We start from the raw sequence: 23766 nt of genomic DNA, 5'->3' as shown, positions 1-23766 counted from the left end.
TGTTTTAATCAATTAAGAATATTTCAGGTGTTTTAATCATTCTTTGTGGGGACATTGTCGATCGTCATGTCATGTACGGATGTACATTGTGGACGCCGTCTTTGCTGCACAGTAAGTCTTTGCTGTCGTCCAGCATTCGGTTTTTGTTTACTTTGTAGCCAGTTCAGTTTTAGTTTCGTTCTGCATAGCCATCCCCTAAGCTTCAATGCCTTTTCTTAGGGGTACTCACTTTTTGTTTATTTTTGGTTTATGTGACGTCTCGGTGGCGTTGTGGTGACGAGTTCTCTCGTGGGTGCAGCAAAGATGGAACACAGCGTCAAGGTAAGGATAATGATTTATTCATACACTAAAGAACACTATAAAACAGACTAGGAAAGAAAACACTTTGCATGAAGGCAATAACAAACAAAACAACAGAACTAGCGTGGAAGCTAGAAAGAACAGAAAGCGCTAGCGTGAGAACTAGGGAAAAGAACAAACAAAATAGCGTGGAAGCTAATCGAGCGCTAATAGTTACCACAATGCTGGAATGCGACGTCGTCTGTTGCGCGGGAGCAAACAAGAGTCCAAGACTGAATGTCAAACAAAGGCGGGCCTAGGGAGATAAATAATCAAGGGCAGGTGCGCATGATCAAAGCAGAGACAGGTGACACTAAATGGGTAACCATGACAACGGAAACAAAACTAGGAAGTGCCATAAAGAACTGATGAAGACAAATATTAGACAGAATGTGATAAACAGAACCAAAACCAGAATATGTCCTGATCCAAGACGTGGATCATGACAGTTTAAGCATTAGACACAAATTTACCTGCACAACGCCTCCTGCTGTTTCCAACATCTACAAATCAATTAGCTACCAGCTGCCACCTACTGACATGGAAGAGAATTACACGGGTACTCTGCTGAGCTCGAGACAACACCGACACTCAACAACAACACATCATTTGCAGACTATAATTACTGGTCTGAAAACAATTTTAACCCAAATAGGTGAAATTAGACAATCTCCCACGGCACACCAGACTGTATCTCACGGCACACTAGTGTGCCGCGGCACAGTGGTTGAAAAACACCGTTCTAGAGCCACGTCATTTCATTTGGCCCTCGAAAGTCTGGAAATAAAATGTATCAATATGTTTCAATAATATGTATCAATAAAGTACTGTAACTTTTCTTACTAAATGTATTATTTATTTCTATTTTGGGGGAAAAATATGTATGTACTCCATTTAATCGCAAATTAAGTTAACTTAAATATTGTCTAATCATGCAAAAATATATTAAACATTCAAACAATTTTTTAAGCAGAAATAAAAAGTAATAATAATGATTTCAAAGGAAGTTATCCATCAAATAGCAACACATTTTTTACAGGGCCCCAAAAACCCCAAATTGTCACCAAAGTGAGTGATGCAAATCAAGCAGTGTGTGGGTTTTTTTGTGTCTGTGTCTGTGTGTGCGTGTGTGGTTGCACAATCACATTAAACCCCAAAAGGACGAGCTGGGAATCATCTTTTGCCAATAAGTAGCACAGACTGAACATGTGATTTGTAGATTTGTTGCTCATTAAGTGTGCTGTCACACACACACACACACACACACACACACACACGCACACTCACACTCACACTCACACACACCCACGTTTGTGTATTTGTTACCTTCTTGAGACCTCTGAAAAATGCCTACCTCTTTAGAACCACCCTTTCTAGATATATAAAGATTTGTATTCACAACATTAATAATATATACAAACTATGCAAGCATAAAAAAGCTTATTGTGAAAAATGAGTTGGAATTTCACAAGAAAAACTTTGAATTTTGGCAGAATGATAATTTTACTTTTAACGCAAGTCAACATTTTACAAGAAAAACTGAACATTTGTGCAAATTATGATAAAAATTTGAATTTTACTCAATAACAGTCACAATTTTACAAGAAAAAGCTTAAATTTGGGGCAATTTTATGAAAAGAGCCGTAATTTTACTCGACAAAAGTCACAATTTTATAAGGAAACTAACATGTTGGCAATATTATAATAATAATCGGGATTTTACTTAGCAAAAATGATGACAAAAGTCACAATTTCATAAGAAAACTAACATTTTGGCAATATCATAATAATAATCGGAATTTTACTGAGCAAAATGATGACAAAAATTATAATTTTACTCAAAAAATGTCTCTATTTTACAAGAAAAATTGGCAATATTGTGATAAATGTCAGAATTTTGTATGAAAAATGTTGCCATTTTTCATTAAAAAGTAGTCATTTTAAAGAAAAAAGTCATAATTTTACGAGACAATATTGCAATATTACAGAAACACAATGACGAATCGTTCCCAATTTTATAAGATAGAAGTCGACACATTTTGAGAAAGACTGTTTTTAGTTCATTAATTTTACGTTTTTTGTTTGTTTGTAATTGGTTTTAAATCTTCATTACTTACTTCAAGTTATTACAGTATGTCTCTATCCATCCATCCATCTTCCTCCGCTTATTCCAGGTTGGGTCGCGGGGGCAGCAGCCTAAGCAGGGAAGCCCAGACTCCCCTCTCCCCAGCCACTTAATCCAGCGCTTCCCGGGGGATCCCGAGGCGTTCCCAGGCCAGCCGGGAGACATAGTCTTCCCAACGTGTCCTGGGTCTTCCCCGTGGCCTCCTACCGGTCGGATGTGCCCGAAACACCTCCCCAGGGAGGCGTTCAGGTGGCATCCTGACCAGATGCCCGAACCACCTCATCTGGCTCCTCTCCATGTGGAGGAGCAGCGGCTTCACTTTGAGTTCTTCCCAGATGTCAGAGCTTCTCACCCTATCTCTAAGGGAGAGCCCCGCCACCCGGCGGAGGAAACTCATTTCGGCCGCTTGTACCCGTGATCTTGTCCTTTCGGTCATGACCCAAAGCTCATGACCATAGGTGAGGATGGGAACGTAGATCGACCGGTAAATTGAGAGCTTTGCCTTCCGGCTCAGCTCCTTCTTCACCACAACGGATCGGTACAGCGTCTGCATTACTGAAGACGGCGCACCGATCCGCCTGTCGATCTCACGATCCACTCTTCCCTCACTCGTGAATAAGACCCTGAGGTACTTGAACTCCTCCACTTGGGGCAAGATCTCCTCCCTAACCCGGGGATGGCACTCCACCCTTTTCCGGGCGGGAACCATGGACTCGGACTTGGAGGTGCTGATTCCCATCCCAGTCGCTTCACACTCGGCTGCGAACCGATCCAGTGAAAGCTGAAGATCCTGGCCAAATGAGGCCATTAGGACCACATCATCGGCAAAAAGCAGAGACCCAATCCTGCAGCCACCAAACCAGCACCCCACAACGCCATGACTACGCCTAGAAATTCTGTCCATAAAAGTTCTGAACAGAATCGGTGACAAACAGTTTGTCTCTATATACATATTTATATATATTTTTTGTTATAATTTTGGCCAAAGGGGGCCCCATTTAATTTTTTTTTTTTACACACACTTTTTATTTCATATCTTGACCAGAGGGGGAGCACTTTTAAAACCAAAACACAGTCCATTTGAAAAATCCCTCCTTTTTGGAACTACCCTAAGTTTGGCCAAAGGGGGCCCATTTAATTTGTTTTACACACAATTGTTATTACACATGTTGGCCAGAGGGGGAGCACTTAAAATGTATACACACACTTGTTATTTCATATGTTGACTAGAGGGGGAGCACTTTTAAAACCAAAACACAGTCAATTTGAAAAATCCCTCCTTTTTGGAACCACCCTAAGTTCGGCCAAAGGGGGCCCATTTAATTTGTTTTACACACAATTGTTATTACACATGTTGGCCAGAGGGGGAGCACTTTTTAAACCGAAACACAGTAAATTTGAAATATCCCTCCTTCTTAGGACTACCCTAATTTCAGCCAAAGGGGGCCCATTTAATTTATTGTACACACACTTGTTATTACACATGTTGGCCAGAGGGGGAGCATTTAAAATGTATACACACACTTGTTATTTCATATGTTGACCACAGGGACAGCACTTTTAAAACTGAAACACAGTCAATTTGAAAAATCCCTCCTTTTTGGAACTACCCTAATTTTGGCTAAAGGGGGCCCATTTAATTTGTTTTACATACATTTGTTTTACACATGTTGGCCAGAGGGGGAGCACTTAAAATGTATACACACACTTGTTATTTCATATGTTGACAAGAGGAGAGCACTTTTAAAACCGAAACACAGTCAATTTGAAAAATCCTTCCTTTTTGGGACTACCCTAATTTCGGCCAAAGGGGGCCCATTTAATTTGTTTTACAAACACTTGTTATTACACATGTTGGCGAGAGGGGGAGCACTTTAAATGTATACACACACTTGTTATTTCATATGTTGACCAGAGGGGGAGCACTTTTAAAACCGAAACAGAGTCAATTTGAAAAATCCCTCCTTTTTGGGACTACCCTAATTTCAGCCAAAGGGGGCCTATTTAATTTGTTTTACACACATTTGTTATTACACATGTTGGCTAGAGGGGGAGCACTTAAAATGTATACAAACACTTGTTATTTCATATGTTGACTAGAGGGGGAGCACTTTTAAAACCAAAACACAGTCAATTTGAAAAATCCCTCCTTTTTGGAACTACCCTAAGTTCGGCCAAAGGGGGCCCATTTAATTTGTTTTACACACAATTGTTATTACACATGTTGGCCAGAGGGGGAGCACTTTTTAAACCGAAACACAGTAAATTTGAAATATCCCTCCTTCTTAGGACTACCCTAATTTCAGCCAAAGGGGGCCCATTTCATTTGTTTTACACACAATTGTTATTACACATGTTGGCCAGTGGGGGAGCACTTAAAATGTATACACACACTTGTTATTTCATATGTTGACCAAAGGGGGAGCACTTTTAAAACCGAAACACAGTCAATTAGAAAAATCCCTCCTTTTTGGGACTACCCTAATTTTAAAAGATTTCACCACCACGGGTGCAAAGGAGACATTCTCTATTAGATGCGATGTTTTTTCTGTTTTGGAACCTTGATTTCGGTCCTAACTTGTTCACCGGTACTTTTTCTTGTTGATGTCTCAAGAAGGGTAGACATACAAGAACACGCACACACACACACACACACACACACACACACACACACACACACACACACACACACACACACACACACACACACACACACACACACACACACACACTATCATGCATCACCTGTAGAGAATATTGACATTGTAGACTTTGCATGTATCCTCCACTGGCTGATAATGGACTGTAATGAGGTGGAACTGAAAGGAGGGGTCAGAGCGGGGGTTGCTTGGGTGTGATATAACGGAAAAAAGCAAGGCGCGTGAGAAAGAAAATGAGTGTTTGAATGAGAACAGCCAGTGACAATGCTAATGTGATTAGTATGTACCGAGAACATTGGTTATGATTGTCAATCAGGCAGCTGTACCTGATCATCGAGTACTTTACCAGTTTTAAAGTACACATGGATTCATATTTTGGTCCCACTAAAACTTTTCCGGAATAAACACCACCCCTCCTGAATAATTATTGAAATGTTTGAAACAAATGGCACATCCACTGTTCTCCTTGTGGGGATATCACTATTTAAAATGTTTCATATTATAGAATGTGTACATCTCGGACCTCCTACAGCAGTGTTGTCCAAAATCAAGTCTTGACGCTGGAATTTAGACTTTTAGTAGGCCCAACCCAGCAGGCACAAGACATTAAAGGCCTACTGAAATGAGATGTTCTTATTTAAACGGGGATAGCAGGTCCATTCTATGTGTCATACGTGATCATTTTGCGATATTGCCATATTTTTGCTGAAAGGATTTAGTAGAGAACATCGACGATAAAGTTCTCACCCTTTGATCGCTAATAAAAAAGCCTTGCCTTTACCGGAAGTAGTAGACGTCACGGGTTGTAGTGCTCCTCACATTGTTTATAATCATAGCCTCCAGCAGCAAAAGCTATTCGGACCGAGAGAGCGACGATTCCCACATTAATTTGAGCGAGAATGAAAGATTTGTGGATGAGGAAAGTTAGAGTGAAGAACTAAAAAAAAAAGCGTTTCAGATGTACTTAGACACATTTACTGGGATAATTCTGGAAATCCATTATCTGCTTATTGTGTTGATAGTATTTTAGTGAGATTATAAAGTCATACCTCAAAGTCGGACGGCTGCGGTGAACGCCAGTGTCTCTGAGAGAAGCCGCGGGGCCAAGATCACAGCTGCCTTTTTGACAGCTACAGGAGGAGGTCCCATAATCCACTGAAGTTCTTGGTAAGAGCCGATTTAATATCACAATTTTCCCATCCAAAAACTCGCTGGTTGACGTAGAGAAACATGTTCGCTTGACCACTCGGTGTTAAAGCTTCAGAACAAACAATGAAACACCGGTGTCAGACTTGGACTTGGTCTTGGGTTTTTTTCCCGAGGTGCAAAGCGAATGGAGTGGAAACGGCCTGAAGGTAAAGACATCTTTATTTTAACACTAAAACTAAAAACAGGAACAAACAAAAAGCGCTCGCAATGGAGGTACTAAACTTGGGCTATGAAACAAAAGACTAGCACAAAGGCTATAAACTACAAACATAAATAAATGATAAATGGGTTGTACTTGTATAGCGCTTTTCTACCTTCAAGGTACTCAAAGCGCTTTGACACTACTTCCACATTTACCCATTCACACACACATTCACACACTGATGGAGGGAGCTGCCATGCAAGGCGCCAACCAGCACCCATCAGGAGCAAGGGTGAAGTGTCTTGCTCAGGACACAACATGAAACAAAAACACTTGCGCAGTGGCATGAATAACAAAAATGTACGTGGACAAAATGGACAGCATAGCAAGGCATGAAGCAAATAATCGAGGGCCCGAAGGAGGTGATGTTGCCAGACTGACTACCTGGTAACTGTGGCTTAAATAATGAACATGATAAGTGCAAACAGGTGTGAGACAAGACAGGTAAACTGATTGGTCGTCATGGTGACAAAACAGGGAGTGAAAAAAAAGGAACTTTAAAGAGTCCAAAGGTCAAAAGCACCTGATATTCCTAGGCAGTCTCCCATCCAAGTACTAACCAGGCCAGACACTGCTTAACGTTGAGAACAAATGAGATTGGGGATCCTCAGGGTAGTTTGGCCATACAAACTGATGATCAGACATGACAGATGAAAACTAATGAGTTGGCATGGTAACAAGACAAACAAGGAAATGCAAAACAGCACTAAATGTCCAAAAAACTAAACCGAACATGACCAAAACAAAACATGATCCATAGGTGTGACAACCGGCTGTGTTTCGCTGCTAAAGGCAGCTGCAATCCACCGCTTTGATTGATTGATAGATACTTTTATTAGTAGATTGCACAGTTCAGTACATATTCCGTACAATTGACCACTAAACGGTAACACCAGAATAAGTATTTCAACTTGTTTAAGTCGGGGTCCACGTTAATCAGTTTATGGTACAAATATATACTAGCAGCATAATACAGTCATCACACAAATTAATCATCATAGTATAAACATTGAACTATTTACATTATTTACAATCCGGGGGGTGGGATGAGGATCTTTGGTTGATATCAGTACTTCTGTCATCAACAGGGAAATGGACATTGAAACAGTGTAGGTCTTACTTAGTAGGATATGCACAGCGAGCAGAGAAAATAGTGACTTCAGATAGCATAAGAACAAGTATATACATTAGAAATACATTCGATTATTTACATTAGGTTATTTACAATCCGGGGAGATGGGATGTAAATGGAGGAGGATATTAGTAAAGGGTTGAAGTTGCCTGGAGGTTTTGTGATGCATGTACAGTAGACGGCAGTATTGTCCTGTTTAAGAGTGTCACAACATGGCTGTTTACGGCAGATGAACTGCTTTACGGTAGACGAAAACGTGACTGCTGTTGTTGTGTGTTGTTACCGCGCTGGGAGGACGTTAATGAAACTGCCTAACAATAAACCCACATAAGAACCCAAGAACTCGCCCATGATCATTCTACAGTTATAACGTCATTGGGCAGACACGCTGTTTATATTGTGGGAAAGCGGACGTGAAAACAGGCTGTCCTCACTCAGGTCCGCATGGAGATTTCGGGAGGGTTGGCAAGTATGTATACACTTGTAAAGAACATAATGTCATGGATGTCTTGAGTTTCCAATCATTTCTACAATTCTTATATTTTTGTGATAGAGTGATTGGAGCACATACTTGTTGGTCACAAAAAACATTCATAAAGTTTGGTTCTTTTATGAATTTATTATGGGTCTACTGAAAATGTGATAAAATCTGCTGGGTCAATAGTATACGTACAGCAATGTTAATATTTGCTTACATGTCCCTTGGCAAGTTTCACTGCAATAAGGTGCTTTTGGTAGCCATCCACCAGCTTCTGGCAAGCTTCTGGTTCAATTTTTGACCGCTCCTCTTGACAAAATTGGTACAGTTCAGCTAAATCTGGCCACAGAACTTTCCTCCAGAAGGTCTTATCTTTGTCCATGTGATGTCAGATGAAACAAAAATGTGACTGTTTGGCCACAATACCCATCGATATGTTTGGAGGAGAAAAGGTGAGGCCTTTAATCCCAGGAGCACCACACCTACTGTCAAGCGGGGTGGTGGTAGTATTATGCCCTTAGCCTGTTTTGCTGCCATTGAACTAGTGTTTTAAAGAGAGTAAATAGGACAATGAAAAAAGGAGGATTACCTCCAAATTATTCAGGACGACCTAAAATCATCAGCCTGGAGGTTGGGTGTTGGGCGCAGTTGGGTGTTAGTTACAACAGGACAATGACCCCAAACACACGTCAAAAGTGGTAAAGGAATGGCTAAATCAGGCCAGAATTAAGGTTTTGGAATGGCCTTCCCAAACTCCTGACTTAAACGTGTGGACAATGTTGAAGAAACAAGTCCATGCCAGAAAACCAACACATTTAGCTGAACTGCACCAATTTTGTGAAATGGAGTGGTCAAAAATGTGCGCAGCACCACTGCTGCCCTCTGCTCCCCTCATCTCCCAGGGGGTGAACAAGGGGATGGGTCAAATGCAGAGGACACATTTCGTGTTTGTGTGACAATCATCGGTACTTTAATTTTAACTTAAAGGCCTACTGAAATGAGATTTTCTTATTTAAACGGGGATAGCAGGTCCATTCTATGTGTCATACTTGATCATTTCGCGATATTGCCATAATTTTGCTGAAAGGATTTAGTAGAGAACATCCACCATAAAGTTCGCAACTTTTGGTCGCCAACAGAAAAGCCCTGACTCTACCGGAAGTCGCAGACGATGACATCACGTGTTGATGGCTCCTCACATATTCACATTGATTTTAATGGGAGCCTCCAACAAAATGAGCTATTCGGACCGAGAAAGCGACGATCTCCCCATTAATTTGAGCGAGGATGAAAGATTCGTGTTTGAGGATATTTATAGAGACGGAATAGAAAAAAAAAACAAAAAAAAACGCAATTGCATTGGGACGGATTCAGATGTTTTTAGACACATTTACTAGGATGACTCTGGGAAATCCCTTATCTTTCTATTGTGTTGCTAGTGTTTTAGTGAATTTAACAGTACCTGATAGTCGGAGGGGTGTGTCCACGGGTGTGTTGACGCGCAGTGTCTCAGGGAAGACAACAGCAGCTTTATGGGCGGCACAAGCTCAGCTGATCGCCGGTAAGAGGCGACTTTTTACCACAATTTCCTCACCGAAAACTGCTGGTTGACATTTGGTCGGGATCCATGTTCGCTTGACCGCTCTGATACATAGTAAAGCTTCACCTCCGGGAATTTTAAACAAGGAATCACCGTGTGTTTGTGTGGCTAAAGGCTAAAGCTTCCCAACTCCATCTTTCTAATTTGACTCCTCCATTATTAATTGAAAAAACTGCAAAAGATTCAGTAACACAGATGTCCAAAATACCGGGTAATTATGCCGTTAAAGCAGAAGACTTTTAGCTGTGTGTGTGTGCAGCAATAACATTTCCTAACAGTCCGTGACGTCACGCGTACACGTCATCATTCCGCGACGTTTTCAACAAGAAACTACCGGGAAATTTAAAATTGTAATTTTGTAAACTAAAAAGGCCGTATTGGCATTTGTCGCAATGTTAATATTTCATCATTTAAATGTAAACTATCAGACTGCGTGGTGGGTAGTAGTGGGTTTCAGTAGGCCTTTAATGTTGTTTATCATTTTAAACTTCGATACGTGAAGCTACGAGAAGTGGACAGAATCTTTTAAACGTATATACGGAGGAGTATGAATCTGTACTCGAAGCGGCGACCTCAGCTGCTTACTACTCTGACTTTGTTCGATACATGTAATATAAAGGAGGCTGTACACGAGTGGAACAAAGGTTGGTAGTAGTGGGTTTCAGTAGGCCTCTAATAATTGTTTCACATGAAAAAAAACTGAAAAGAACAGGCCCAAAATAAAATTCTGCTTAGGGTTCTGAAAGACGTTAAAGGGGAACATTATCACCAAACCTATGCAAGCGTCAATACATACCTTGATGTTGCAGAAAAAAGACCATGTATTTTTTTAACCGATTTCCGAACTCTAAATGGGTGAATTTTGTGCAAATTAAACGCCTTTCTGTTCATCGGTCTTTTAGCGATGACGTCAGAATGTGACGTCACCGAGGTAACACACCCGCCATTTTCATTTTCACATTACAAACACCGGGTCTCAGCTCTGTTATTTTCCGTTTTTTTGACTATTTTTTGGAACCTTGGAGACATCATGCCTCTTCGGTGTGTTGTCGGAGGTTGTAACAACACTAACAGGGAGGGATTCAAGTTGCACCACTGGCAAGAAATCTGCCGCCAGACCCCCATTGAATGTGCCAGAGTGTCTTCACATTTTACCGGCGATGCTAAGACAGACATGACACAGAGATGTATGGATAACCTGCAGGTGCATTTGCAACGATAAAGTCAACGAAATCACAAAGGTGAGTTTTGTTGATGTTGTTGACTTATGTGCTAATCAGACATACTTGGTCACGGCATGACTGCCAGCTAATCGATGCTAACATGCTATTTACGCTATCTGTATGTACATTTGAAACTAGATACCCACATTTAATGCGAAACAAACATTTACCAATCGACGGATTTAAGTTGCTCCAGTGTCTCAAGATGCGAAAGTCCGGATCGTTTGGTCCGCACATTTTACCGGCGATGCTAATAAGGCAGCCATGCTATGGGCCACTTCATTAGGTACACCAATGCTATGGCCGAATAGCGTCAATAGCTATTCGCTCAATAGCTTCAATTTCTTCTTCAATTTCGTTTTCGCTATCTGCCTCCATACTCCGACCATCTGTTTCAATACATGCGGAATCTGTTGAGTCGCTTAAGCCGCTGAAATCAGAGTCTGAATCCGAGCTAATGTTGCTATATCTTGCTGTGGTAACCGCCATGTTGTTTGTATTGGCAGCACTGTATGACGTCACAGGGAAATGGACAGTCGGATCGCAAATAGCGAAAATCAAGAACTTTAAAGCTTTTTTTTTAGGGATATTCCGGGAGGTGTAAAATTTTGAAAAAAACTTCGAAAAATAAAACAAGCCACTGGGAACTGATTTTTATTGTTTTAAACCCTTTTGAAATTGTGATAATGTTCCCCTTTAATGATTTCAGGGTCCCACAAATAACAGTTTGTTAGTTATTTTCCTGTCTTCTGTGTCATTTCCTGTCCTGGTGCTCTTTTTCTGGTTCTAATTCCTGTTGAACTCTTTGTTTTTTTTCCCTGCAACTTCACTTTGTTTAGTCCCCTGCCACCGCACCTGTTTTCCATTTCTATTCAAATCTATTTAGGTTCACCTGTCGCTTCTTGTCAGCGCTGGATTCGTGTCTTTAGTCAGTGTGCATGTGTTTACGCTGCTTTTGTTTCGATTTTGCTCTTTAAGTAAAGGGTTACATCTCTGACCTGCACGCCGCCTTCGGTCCCTGCATCCTGGGGTCACACCCTCTGCCGACGTGCGAGTTCCTGACGCGTGGTCTCCGGAGGGCGCTGACGCAGTGATGGCCTGCGAGACAAAACCCAGAAAGTAAACGTTCTCTGTTCTTTGAAACGTTCACAAGTAGCAGACCTCACCTTCCATTGATCCTCATCCCTCGGTGGAGCCGGGATGCCTGGAGGATCTCCAACAGACCATCTTCATGTTCCACCATTTTTTTTGGTCAGTTTGATGCCAGTGTAGGAGGCGGTTATACAAGGATACGCTTCTCTCTTTTAGCTGAGCAGTAAAAAAAAAAAAAAAAAAATCTATGAATAAACAAGTCGGTGTGAAGGAAACAAGCCTTAAGGTCAGGCTTGCTTTAAGACTGGCTCAGCAGAAAGCGTGTGAAACAAAGATGGAGTTCAAGTAATATGCATTTTTACCCGATATTCCTTCCGAGGGGAGCATTACGTAAGAGTGTTACTGCGTCTTTGCACAAAGACTTTGGCATGTTGGCTCACAATGAGGCCAGAGGAGAAAGGCTGTCCTCCTTCGGGAAGAAGAGCTTGTGGAAGAATTAAAAGAGAGACTTCTCACTCCTGAACTCTTTTTAACCCAAACAAGTGAAGCTGCCTTCGTTTCTTCCAGCACTAATAAATGTATTTGTGCAAGTCTTCTGCTCCTCAGCTGCTGCACACTAAAGAGTGAAAATGTCTTGGAAACATGCATTCCTATTGTGTTGTTATTTTCCTGACTGATACACCACATGGTGGCGCTGTTATTAAACTGACCTAAAATCAAGCTTTTTGTAGTGTAATCCTGTAATTGGCAGAAGATATAGAGCATGGGTGTCAAACTCTGGCCCGCGGGCCAAATTTGGCCCGCCGTTTAATTTCATTTGGCCCTTGAGGCAATATCAAATTAACATTAGAGCTGGTGCGCCGGTGACACCACATTCACCGCTAATACTCATATTTGCCAACCCTCCCGATTTTTCCGGGAGACTCACGAAGTTTAGTGCCCTTCCCGAAAATCTCCCTGGGCAACCATTCTCCCGATTTCCACCCGGACAACACTATCGGGAGCGTGCCTTAAAGGCACTGCCTTTAGCGTCCTCTACAACATGCCGTCACGTCCTCTTTTCCTCCATATAAACAGCGTGCTGGCCAAGTTACATAATATATGTGGCTTTCACACACACATACTTGGTCAAAATCCATACAGGTCACACTGAGGGGTGGCCGTATAAACAACTTTAACACTGTTACAAATATGCGCCACACTGTGAACCCACACCAAACAAGAATGACAAAACACATTTCGGGAGAACACCCGCACCGTAACACAACATAACAGAACAAATACCCAGAAACCTTTGCAGCACTAACTCTAGCGGAATGCTACAATATACACTCCTCGCTACCACCAAACCCCGCCCACCTCATTTTTATTTTATTTTCGAATTTATTAGCCTGTGGGAAAAGTTAATGTTGATATTTCCCTCTGAAGGCAGCAAATAGAAAAGAGGCATTAATTTTTTATAAATTAAATTGTATTTAATATACCACTGATGTTTTTTGAAAGTTGATTTTGTACTATTACGTTATATAAGCTCTGCCTGTTCCATGGGGGGAAGCCCGAGTATTTGGAGAGAACCCACGCAGTCACGGGGAGAACATGCAAACTCCACATAGAAAGATCCCGAACCTGGGATTGAACCCAGGATTACTCAAGACCTTCGTATTGTGAGGCAGATGCACTAACCCCTGTCCCACCATGCTGCCCGATTTAAGCATTACTTGTTCAATATTCATTGCAAAACTTGTCCCTATTAAAAGGTTAATTTGTTCAACTTTGGCCCGCGGCTTTTTTCAGTTTTAAATTTTGGCCCACTCTTTATTTGAGTTTGACACCCCTGATATAAAGGATCTTCGGGAAGTGTTTTTTAGTTTGTTCTAAAGAACAGATCTTTGACCAATATTTAAACAGTCGTTCCAAAAAACAGCAGAAGCCTTCCGCAATGGAGAGGACCTTTGACTAACTTTATGTGGTATGTTCCTAAAAAAAAACAGTAGAGTGCTCCTGTTATACAGAAAAAAAAAATGACCAAGCTTTTTCCATTCATTTTTCCCCAAAAAACAGCAGAGTTCCCCTGTAACATAAAGGATCTTTGACCAATGTTTTTGCAGTATTTTCCAAAAACAGCACTACACCTCTGTTATAGAGGATCTTTGACCAAGTTTTTGTGGTACGATCCTTAAAAACAGCAGAGCACTGCTGTTATAAAGGTAATCTTTGACTGGTATTTTTGTTGTATGTTGCAAAAAGCAGTAGGTGGCTCCAGTTATAAAGATGATCTTTGACGGAGTTCTCCTGTTGTACAGAAAAAAATTTGACCAAGATTTTTCCAGCCATTTCCCAAAAAAAACTTCGGTTGTATAGAGAATCTTTGGCAAGTGTTTTTTTTTTTTTGTATCCTCCAAAGGACAGCAATTGATGTTGATTTTTGACCAAAAAAAGCAGAACAATTTTGCCATGGAGAGGATCTTTAACTTTATGTGGTATGTTCCTAAAAAACAGCTGAGTGCTCCTGTTATACTGAAAAAAAATTTGACCAAGCTTTTTCCAGTCATTTCCAAAAAAACAGCAGAGTTCCCCTGTAATATAAAGGATCTTTGACAAATGTTTTTGCATTATATTCCAAAAAACAGCAGAGTGCTCCGGTTGGAGGAGCACTCTGCTGAGAGGACCTTTGGCAAGTGATTTTTTTAGTACGCTCCAAAAAACAGCCGAGTGATGTTGATCTTTGACCAAAAAAACACCAGAACATTTTTGAAATGGAGAGGATCTTTGACTGACTTTATGAGGTATGTTCCTAAAAAAACAGCAGAGTGCTCCTGTTATACAGAAAAAAAAATTGACCAAGCTTTTTCCATTCATTTCCAAAAAACAGCAGAGTTCCCCTGTAACATAGAGGATCTTTGACCAAGGTTTTTGCAGTATTTTCCAAAAACAGCACTACACGTCTGTTATAGAGGATCTTTGACTAAGGTTTTGTTGTACGATCCTTAAAAACAGCAGAGCGCTCCTGTTATAAAGGCAATCTTTGACTGGTATTTGTGTAGTATGTTGCAAAAAGCAGTAGGTGGCTCCAGTTATAAAGATGATCTTTGACTGAGTGCTTCTGTTATACAGAAAAAAAATTGACCAAGCTTTTTCCAGCCATTTCCCCCAAAAAATCTTTGGTTATATAGAGAATCTTTGGCAAGTGATTTTTTTTAGTATCCTCCAAAGGACAGCAATTGATGTTGATTTTTGACCAAAAAACAGCAGAACATTTTTTGCCATGGAGAGGATCTTCGACTAACTTTATGTGGTATGTTTCTAAAAAACAGCTGAGTGCTCCTGTTATACTGAAAAAAAATTTGACCAAGCTTTTTCCAGTCATTTCCAAGAAAAACAGCAGAGTTCCCCTGTAATATAAAGGATCTTTGACAAATGTTTTTGCATTATATTCCAAAAAACAGCCGAGTGCTCCGGTTATAAAGAGGACCTTTGGCAAGTGATTTTTTTTAGTACGCTCCAAAGAACAGCTGAGTGATGTTGATCTTTGACCAAAAAAACAGCAGAACATTTTTGCAATGGAGAGGATCTTTGACTGACTTTATGTGGTATGTTCCTAAAAAAAACAGCAGAGTGCTCCTTTTATACAGAAACAAATTTGACCAAGCTTTTTGCAGTCATTTCCAAAAAACAGCAGAGTTTCCCTGTAACATAGAGGATCTTTGACCAAGGTTTTTGCAGTATTTTCCAAAAACAGCACTACACATCTGTTATAGAGGATCTTTGACTAAGGTTTTGTGGTACGATCCTTAAAAAACAGCAGAGCGCTCCTTTTATAAGGTAATCAAATTGCCACCATAATGAACAACATTAAAATACAGTAGCATAGTAGGGTTGAGTATTCATTAAAAACAAGGCAGAAGTTTTATTTAACAAGTATATTGAATATTTTTTGACCACTGTAACATTATACACAAGATGAACTGTAAGACTGTGTTTGAGTACAGCAAAATAAAACAACATTGAGGGATTCTTTAGTGTACCACCAGATCAGGGGTCAGCAATCCGCGGCTCCTGAGCCGCATGCGGCTCTTTAGTGCCGCCCTAGTGGCTACCCTGAAGATTGAAAATAAAAAAGATGGGGAAAAATACGAACAAAGGCAACAGTCTGTTTACAAATAAAATCCTTCCACTCTTTCTTTGTCTCATTTTTGTCCACCAAATGTTTTATGCTGTGCGTGAATGCACAAAGCTGCACTTTGTAGATGTTATTGACTTGTTTGAGTGCTAATCGAGTCATACCAAAGACTATAAAAATGGAACCCATTGCCTCCCTGCTTGGCACTCAGCATCAAGGGTTGGAATTGGGGATTAAATCACCATAAATGATTCCCGGGGGCGGCACCGCTGCTGCCCACTGCTCCCCTCACTTCCTAGGGGGTGATCAAGGGTTGGGTCAAATGCAGAGGACAAATTTCACCACACCTAGTGTGTGTGTGAGAGAATCATTGGTACTTTAACTTAACTTTAATTATGCCTCGTTTGTAGGTATATTTGAGCTCATTTATTATTTTTATCCTCTTTGTAATTTAGTGTATCTGTATGTAATACTGGCTGCATTTTATATAGCTGTTTGTGTGCCACGTTGTTACAGACCACAGCAAACATTACCTAGCTTGCCAAAGATTGTAATAGATCTATTAAAAGACAGCTTGCAGTTTCCTTTAACTTGGACACACACATCTATGCTTTTGGCCGTTAAAAGCCAGTAATTTCCAGGATTTATCTCTACTTCTGAGTAGCCTGTGATTTATTAATGGTTTATAATGTTGTAAAAATGTGTAGAATAAATACAAAAATTCAACATTTCTGTTAACGAAGATTTGCTTCAACCTGCGACACATAAGTAATTTTTAATAGTATGCTATTTGTGACGTTTACTAAGCATGGTGGTTATGGTGCTTTTTCTAAGATGCAGTTCGGGCAAGGACACAGCATAAAGGTAAGAAATGCTGGTTTATTTACCTAAAAACAGGCTAAGAACAAAAACACTGGTGCTAAGTAGAAAAGACAAACCAAAAGCGCTAGCATGGAAGCTAGGGAACTAAACACAGGAATAGCATGGAAGCTAACAAGTACAAAAACAGGTTTACCAATGTCGGGAGTTAGCGTCGTCACTTGTTGTGGGAAACAAAGGCTAGGTTCCGAGAACGAGTCACAGAAAATGCAGGCTTAAATAAGGATGGTAATCAACAAACAGGTGAGAGTCCGGAAACAAGGAACAGGTGAAACAAATATGCAACCATGGCGACAGAAGAAATCAGGAAGTGCATAAACAAACTCAAAAATCCAAATAACAAACGATCCGGGCAGCGGATCGTAACACTATTATAGCTAATATAGACACTTATACAGTGGGGCAAAAAAGTATTTAGTCAGCCACCGGTTGTGCAAGTTCTCCCACTTAAAATGATGACAGAGGTCTGTAATTTTCATCATAGGTACACTTCAACTGTGAGAGACAGAATGTGAAAAAAAAAGAAGGAATTCACATTGTAGGAATTTTAAAGAATTTTGTGGAGAGACGCAGCCGACGGGCCGACAGCGGGCTGAGAGAGACAGCCCTGGCCAAGATGGAGGCCAGGAGGCAGGGCATGCGGCGGAGAGGAGAGGCGTGATGCACGCGGAGCGGCACAAGAGCTGCAATTCGAGTCAGGTGCGTACAACACACACCTGCTCACAATCTCTCCATCTGCTGCTGGATCATAAGAGAGGCGAAGGGGGCACGATCGAGAGGCAGTACGGAGGAAGAAACCACGGCAACGACATTAGCGACGAGAGACCAGAAAAGACATGACCCGGCCACCGAAATGTGCGCAAAGACGAGCAGCCAAGGACGCGGTAGAAAGTGGCGCGCCTGATTGGGACACAAAGACGCCATTTATTGAAGCAATAAATATATGTCAACCCTGCTACGAGGTGTCGTGCGTCAAAGGTCCTTGTAACTCACGTGGCGATGGCAGGAAGACTGTCACAAATTTATTTGTAAATTATGGTGGAAAATAAGTATTTGGTCAACCATTCAAAGCTCCCTTGATGGAAGGAGGTTTTGGGTCAAAATCTCACGATACATGCCCCCATTCATTCTTTCCTTAACACGGATCAATCGTCCTGTCCCCTTAGCAGAAAAACAGCCCCAAAGCATGATGTTTCCACCCCCATGCTTCACAGTAGGTGTGGTGTTCTTGGGATGCAACTCAGTATTCTTCTTCCTCCAAACACGACCAGTTGAGTTTATACGGGGCGACATGGCGTAGTGGGTAGAGCGGCCGTGCCAGAAACCTGGAGGTTGCAGGTTCGCTTCCCACCTATGGACATCAAAGTCGCTGCCGTTGTGTCCTTGGGCAGGACACTTCACCCTTTTCCCCCGGTGCCGCTCACACCGGTGAATGAATGACGAATGAATGATTGGTGGTGGTCGGAAGGGCCGTAGGCGCAAACTGGCAGCCACGCTTCCGTCAGTCTACCCCAGGGCAGCTGTGGCAACAGATGTAGCTTACCACCACCAGGTGTGAATGAATGATGGGTTCCCACTTCTCTGTGAGCGCTTTGAGTATATAACAATAGAAAAGCGCGATATAAACCTAATCCAATATTATTATTACACCAAAAAGTTGTATTTTGGTTTCATCTGACCACATGACATTCTCCCAATCCTCTGCTGTATCATCCATGTATCCATTTTGGTATAAACTCAACTCGTCGTGTTTGGAGGAAGAAGAATACTGAGTTGCATCCCAAGAACACCATACCTACTGTGAAGCATGGGGGTGGAAACATCATGCTTTGGGGCCTTTTTTCTGCTAAGGGGACAGGACGATTGAGCCGTGTTAAGGAAAGAATGAACGGGGCCATGCATCGTGAGATTTTGAGTCAAAACCTCCTTCCATCAGTGAGAGCTTTGAATGGTTGACCAAATACTTATTTTCCACCATCATTTACCAATAAATTCTTTAAAATTCCTACAACGTGAATCCCTGGATTTTTTTCCCCACATTCTGTCTCTCACAGTTGAAGTGTACCTATGATGAAAATTACAGACCTCTGTCATCATTTTAAGTGGGAGAACTTGCACAATCGGTGGCTGACTAAATACTTTTTTGCCCCACTGTATCATGTGTTGCCTTGGTCCAAAATGGCTCTTTAAAAGTTTTAAATTGCCGACCTCTACACTAGATGTAGTGGTGCACGTACCACAGTTTGAGGATGACTGATATAGAGGATATTTGATGAGAGTTTTGCCGATGCGTGTTTGGTAGCATGCTCAGTACGCCCAGTCGAAAATGAGCAGGGGTGAAATGAGGACATGTCCTAATGTCCTTGTCTCCATGTCGACTCTGTGGCGCAGCCGGGTTCACTTTACTGAGGCCTCAGATAAGACTTGTCTAAACACCGTATTAATAGGAAGCGCACAGGCTTGTAAAGCGCGTCTTTGTGGTTACTCTTCAACTGCTGAGGTCCGCAACAATTCCACTTCCTTCCTGTTGCCACGGTAACAGCCTGTTATCAGCTGGATCAGGCGGCGAGAAATGTTTTTATTTTTATCTCCACTTTGCCATCGCTCTGCCTCATAGGGGAGAGGCAGGCATTGAGCAGCTGGAGGAGGAAGATACTTGTCTCTTCTAGGAAAAGTTATGATCATTTAGGACAATCAAAGAAAAAAAAGGAGTAAAAAAAACACAATAAAAATGGTAGAAGACGATAAATAAAAGCAGCAATCCCATGATGGCACAAACGATTTGATTGTCTTCGCTGCTTTTTAATATCAATATTCAATGTTCATCTCACTATATAAAATACAAAACCCAAAACCAGTGAAGTTGGCACATTGTGTAATTTGTAAAATAAAAACAGAATACAATGATTTTTGCAAATTTTTTTAAACTTATATTCAATTGAATAGACTGCAAAGACAAGATATTTAATGTTCCAATTGAGAAACTTTGCAAATTATCATTGACTTAGAATTTAATGGCAGCAACACATTGCAAAAAAGTTGTCACAGGGGCATTTTTACCACTGTGTTACATGGCCTTTCCTTTTAACAACACTCAGTAGACATTTGGTAACTGAGGAGACCAATTTCTGAAGCTTTTCAAGTGGAATTCTTTCCCATTCTTGTTTGATGTACAGCTTAAGTTGTTCAAAAGTCCTGGGTCCCTGTTGTGGTATTTTAGGCTTCATAATGCGTCACACATTTTCAATGGGAGACAAGTCTGGACTACAGGCATGTTAGTCTAGTACCTGCACTCTTTTACTACTAAGTTACGCTGTGTAACATGTGTAGAATGTGGCTTGGCATTGTCTTGCTGAAATAAGCAGGGGCGTCCATGAAAAAGATGTTGCTTGGATGGCAACATATGTTGCTCCAAAACCTGTATGTACCTTTCAGCATTAATGGTAACTTCACAGATGTGTAAGTTACCCATGCCTTGGCCACTAATACACCCACATACCATCACAGATGCTGGCTTTTCAACTTTGCGCCTATAACAATCCGGGTGGTTCTTTTCCTTTTTGGTCTGGAAGACAGGACGTCCAGTTTCCAAAAACAATTTGAAATGTGGACTTGTCAGACCACAGAACACTTTTCCACTTCGCATCAGTCCATTTTAGATGGGTTTGGGCCCAGCGAAGCCGGTAGCATTTCTGGGTGTTGTTGATAAATGGCTTCCGCTTTGCATAGCAGAGTTTTAACACACACTTACAGATGTAGCGACCAACTGTAGTCACTGACAGTGGTTTTCTGAAGTGTTCCTGAGCCCATGTGGTGATATCCTTTACACACTGATGTCGGTTTTTGATTCAGTACCGCCTGAGGGATCGAAGGTACATAATATCATCGCTTAGGTGCAGTGATTTCTCCAGATTCTCTGAACCTTTTAATGAAATTCCGGAAAGTAGATGGTAAAATCCCTGAATTACTTGCAATAGCTGGTTGAGAAATGTTGTTCTTAAACTGTTGGACAATTTGCTCACGCATTTGTTGAAAAGGTGGTGACCTTGTTTGTGAATGACTGAGCATTTCATGGATGCTGCTTTTACAGCCGATCATGGCACCCACCTGTTCCCAATTAAACTGTTTACCTGTGGGATGTTCCAAATAAGTGTTTGATGAGCATTCTTCAACTCTCTCAGTCTTTTTTGCCACTTGTGCTAGCTTTTTGGAAACATGTTGCAGGCATCAAATTCCAAATGAGCTAATATTTGCAAAAAACAACAAAGTTTTCTTGTCTTTGCAGTCTATTCAATTGAATATAGGTTGAAAAGGATTTGCAAATCATTGTATTCTGTTTTTATTTACCATTTACACAACAAGCCAACTTCACTAGTTGTGGGTTTTGTACATCTAACGTCACTATTTTTTTATTTATTTTTTATTTTAGAATTGTATTATTTATTAAGTAATTTTTATACAAACTGAGAACAGGAAGTGAATTAAACTGTTAGCAATTGCTATGAAATGGAAGACGGTAGGAATAAAAACAGCTCTGCTTCTTCCTGCTCTTTTTCGAACATGTGGAAAAGGGAAACTGGAAAATGTGATTCGTCATGTTGTAACCATAAACCAAGCTGACTTCAACCCCAACTTGATGCAAACACTTTTTTCTTGTTTTGGAGTTTTTGACAAAAAACAAACTTTGTGGTGTTTGAAATAAGAAAAACACCACAAAGTGCCAAAGAAAGCAAAACATGGCCTTTTGAGGCTGGCCCAGACAAAGCAATGTTTTGCAAAAATTCCAAACCATTTGAATTACATAAAGTGAAACAATACGCCAAACGACACAATAAGCCAAAGAAAAAGCAAAAAATGAAAAGGCAATTTTATTAGAATTTTTTACCAGATTTTTGTGGAACATTTAAGTATTGGATCTGACTTGAGTACAATAAGAAATACTGGAAAAGAGATCATAGTATTTACTGGAGGTGCACAAAAAACCTATTCACATCCGAATTGGGATTTGTATTCATTCCATTTTGAAATCGAGTCATAATTTTCAAAAATGTATAACCCATCCATCCATCCATCCATTTCCTACCACTTACGTATTCCCTTTAGGGTCGCGGGGGGCGCTAACATTTTATAAAAATTCTTTAAAGAGTACATTTTTAAAAACAACCTTTATGTTACGATCCGTTACTCGGATCTTCACATGTTGTTGTTTTTTTTTTTCCATCTGTGTTTTCATTGTCCATTGTGACCCGTTTACTTCCTGTTTTGTTCGTTTCCATGGTCACTTATTATTTCCACCTGCTAGTCTCAGTTCTCGCACACCTGTTCTTGTAATCACCCCCCTTTATAAGCCAGCCTCTTCTGTTTATTCTTTCTGGGATTCTAGTTTGCTCTCACGCAACTATACGTCTGTTTTGATTGTTTGCTTTCACGCAATTCCTACTATTTTCGCGAGCTCTCACGCTACGCACCTCATTATTAGCTCACATGCTAAGTGTTTTATTTACTCCTTTTTGAGTGCCAACGTGCCAGTTTAATCTCCTATTTTGTATCTCCTAGTTCTCATACGCGTATTTGGTTTGCCTTTTGTTAGCTCCAGTGTTTTTGTTATAGCTGTCCTTCTGTTATTTAGAATAAATTGGTTATATCTTACCTTTGTTGTGTTCTTCGTTTTGACGCATCCTCGAGGGAATCGAACCCGGCACCACAATGCCGAACAGGCGTAACACTTTATAGGCCATCTCCATGCAAACAGAAGAAGCTTTTCTAACCTGAAACCTGTTTAGAAAAAAATAGTATTACAATTATTATAGCAAATAATACATTGCGAGAATCGGTTTGAATCGTGATGAATGGAATCGTCACCCCAGGAATCTGGATCGGATGAAATAGTTAATTTCCCAAAGATTGAACTCCTAATTCTCATCATGAAGACAATATTTTACGTGGCCAAAAGGCCAGAAATGGCAAAAACACCAAAAAGAACAATACACTCTTTACAAACACTTATTTTAAGGCCAAATGTTCCAATAGTTTTGTCCATAAAATAAAAGATTGCACTCTAAAAAATATACAGTAATGCGGTCCACTTCATTATCAGGCACACTTGCACATATACTACAAACCCCGTCTCCATATGAGTTGGGAAATTGTGTTAGATGTAAATATAAACGAAATACAATGATTTGCAAATCATTTTCAACCCATATTCAGTTGAATATGCTACAAAGACAACATATTTGATGTTCAAACTGATAAAGATTTTTTTTGGTTGCAAATAATAATTAACTTTAGAATTTGATGCCAGCAACACGTGACAAAGAAGTTGGGAAAGGTGGCAATAAATACTGATAAAGTTGAGGAATGCTCCTCAAACACTTATTTGGAACATCCCACAGGTGTGCAGGCTAATTGGGAACAGGTGGGTGTCATGATTGGGTATAAAACAGCTTCCATGAAATGCTAAGTAATTCACAAACAAGGATGGGGCGAGGGTCACCAATTTGTAAGCAAATTGTCGAACAGTTTTAGAACAACATTTCTCAACGAGCTATTGCAAGGAATTTAGGGATTTTACCATCCACGGTCCGTAAAATCATCAAAAGGTTCAGAGAATCTGGAGAAATCACTGCACGTAAGCCATGATATTACGGACCTTTGATCCCTCAGGCGGTACTGCATCAAAAACCAACATCAGTGTGAAAAGGATA

General features: G+C 40.7%; 1 long non-coding RNA gene across 1 annotated transcript in view; it reads right to left on the bottom strand.

Annotated features, from left to right (window-relative positions):
* Positions 1–23766, bottom strand: part of LOC133543449 (uncharacterized) — a 70030-nt gene that overhangs the window by 28832 nt on the left and 17432 nt on the right. Inside the window, exons 4-6 of the long non-coding RNA XR_009804381.1 lie at positions 22710–22834; positions 12135–12276; positions 11967–12066 (exon numbers count right to left, since the gene is read on the bottom strand). This is a non-coding gene — a long non-coding RNA (uncharacterized LOC133543449). The remainder of the gene's footprint in view (positions 1–11966; positions 12067–12134; positions 12277–22709; positions 22835–23766) is intronic.

The sequence above is a fragment of the Nerophis ophidion genome, linkage group LG02, assembly GCF_033978795.1.
Source record: "Nerophis ophidion isolate RoL-2023_Sa linkage group LG02, RoL_Noph_v1.0, whole genome shotgun sequence".
Taxonomy (NCBI): Eukaryota; Metazoa; Chordata; class Actinopteri; order Syngnathiformes; family Syngnathidae; genus Nerophis; species Nerophis ophidion.
The sequence above is the reverse complement of the archived record's forward strand: the minus strand, read 5'-3'. Positions and strand labels throughout refer to the sequence as shown.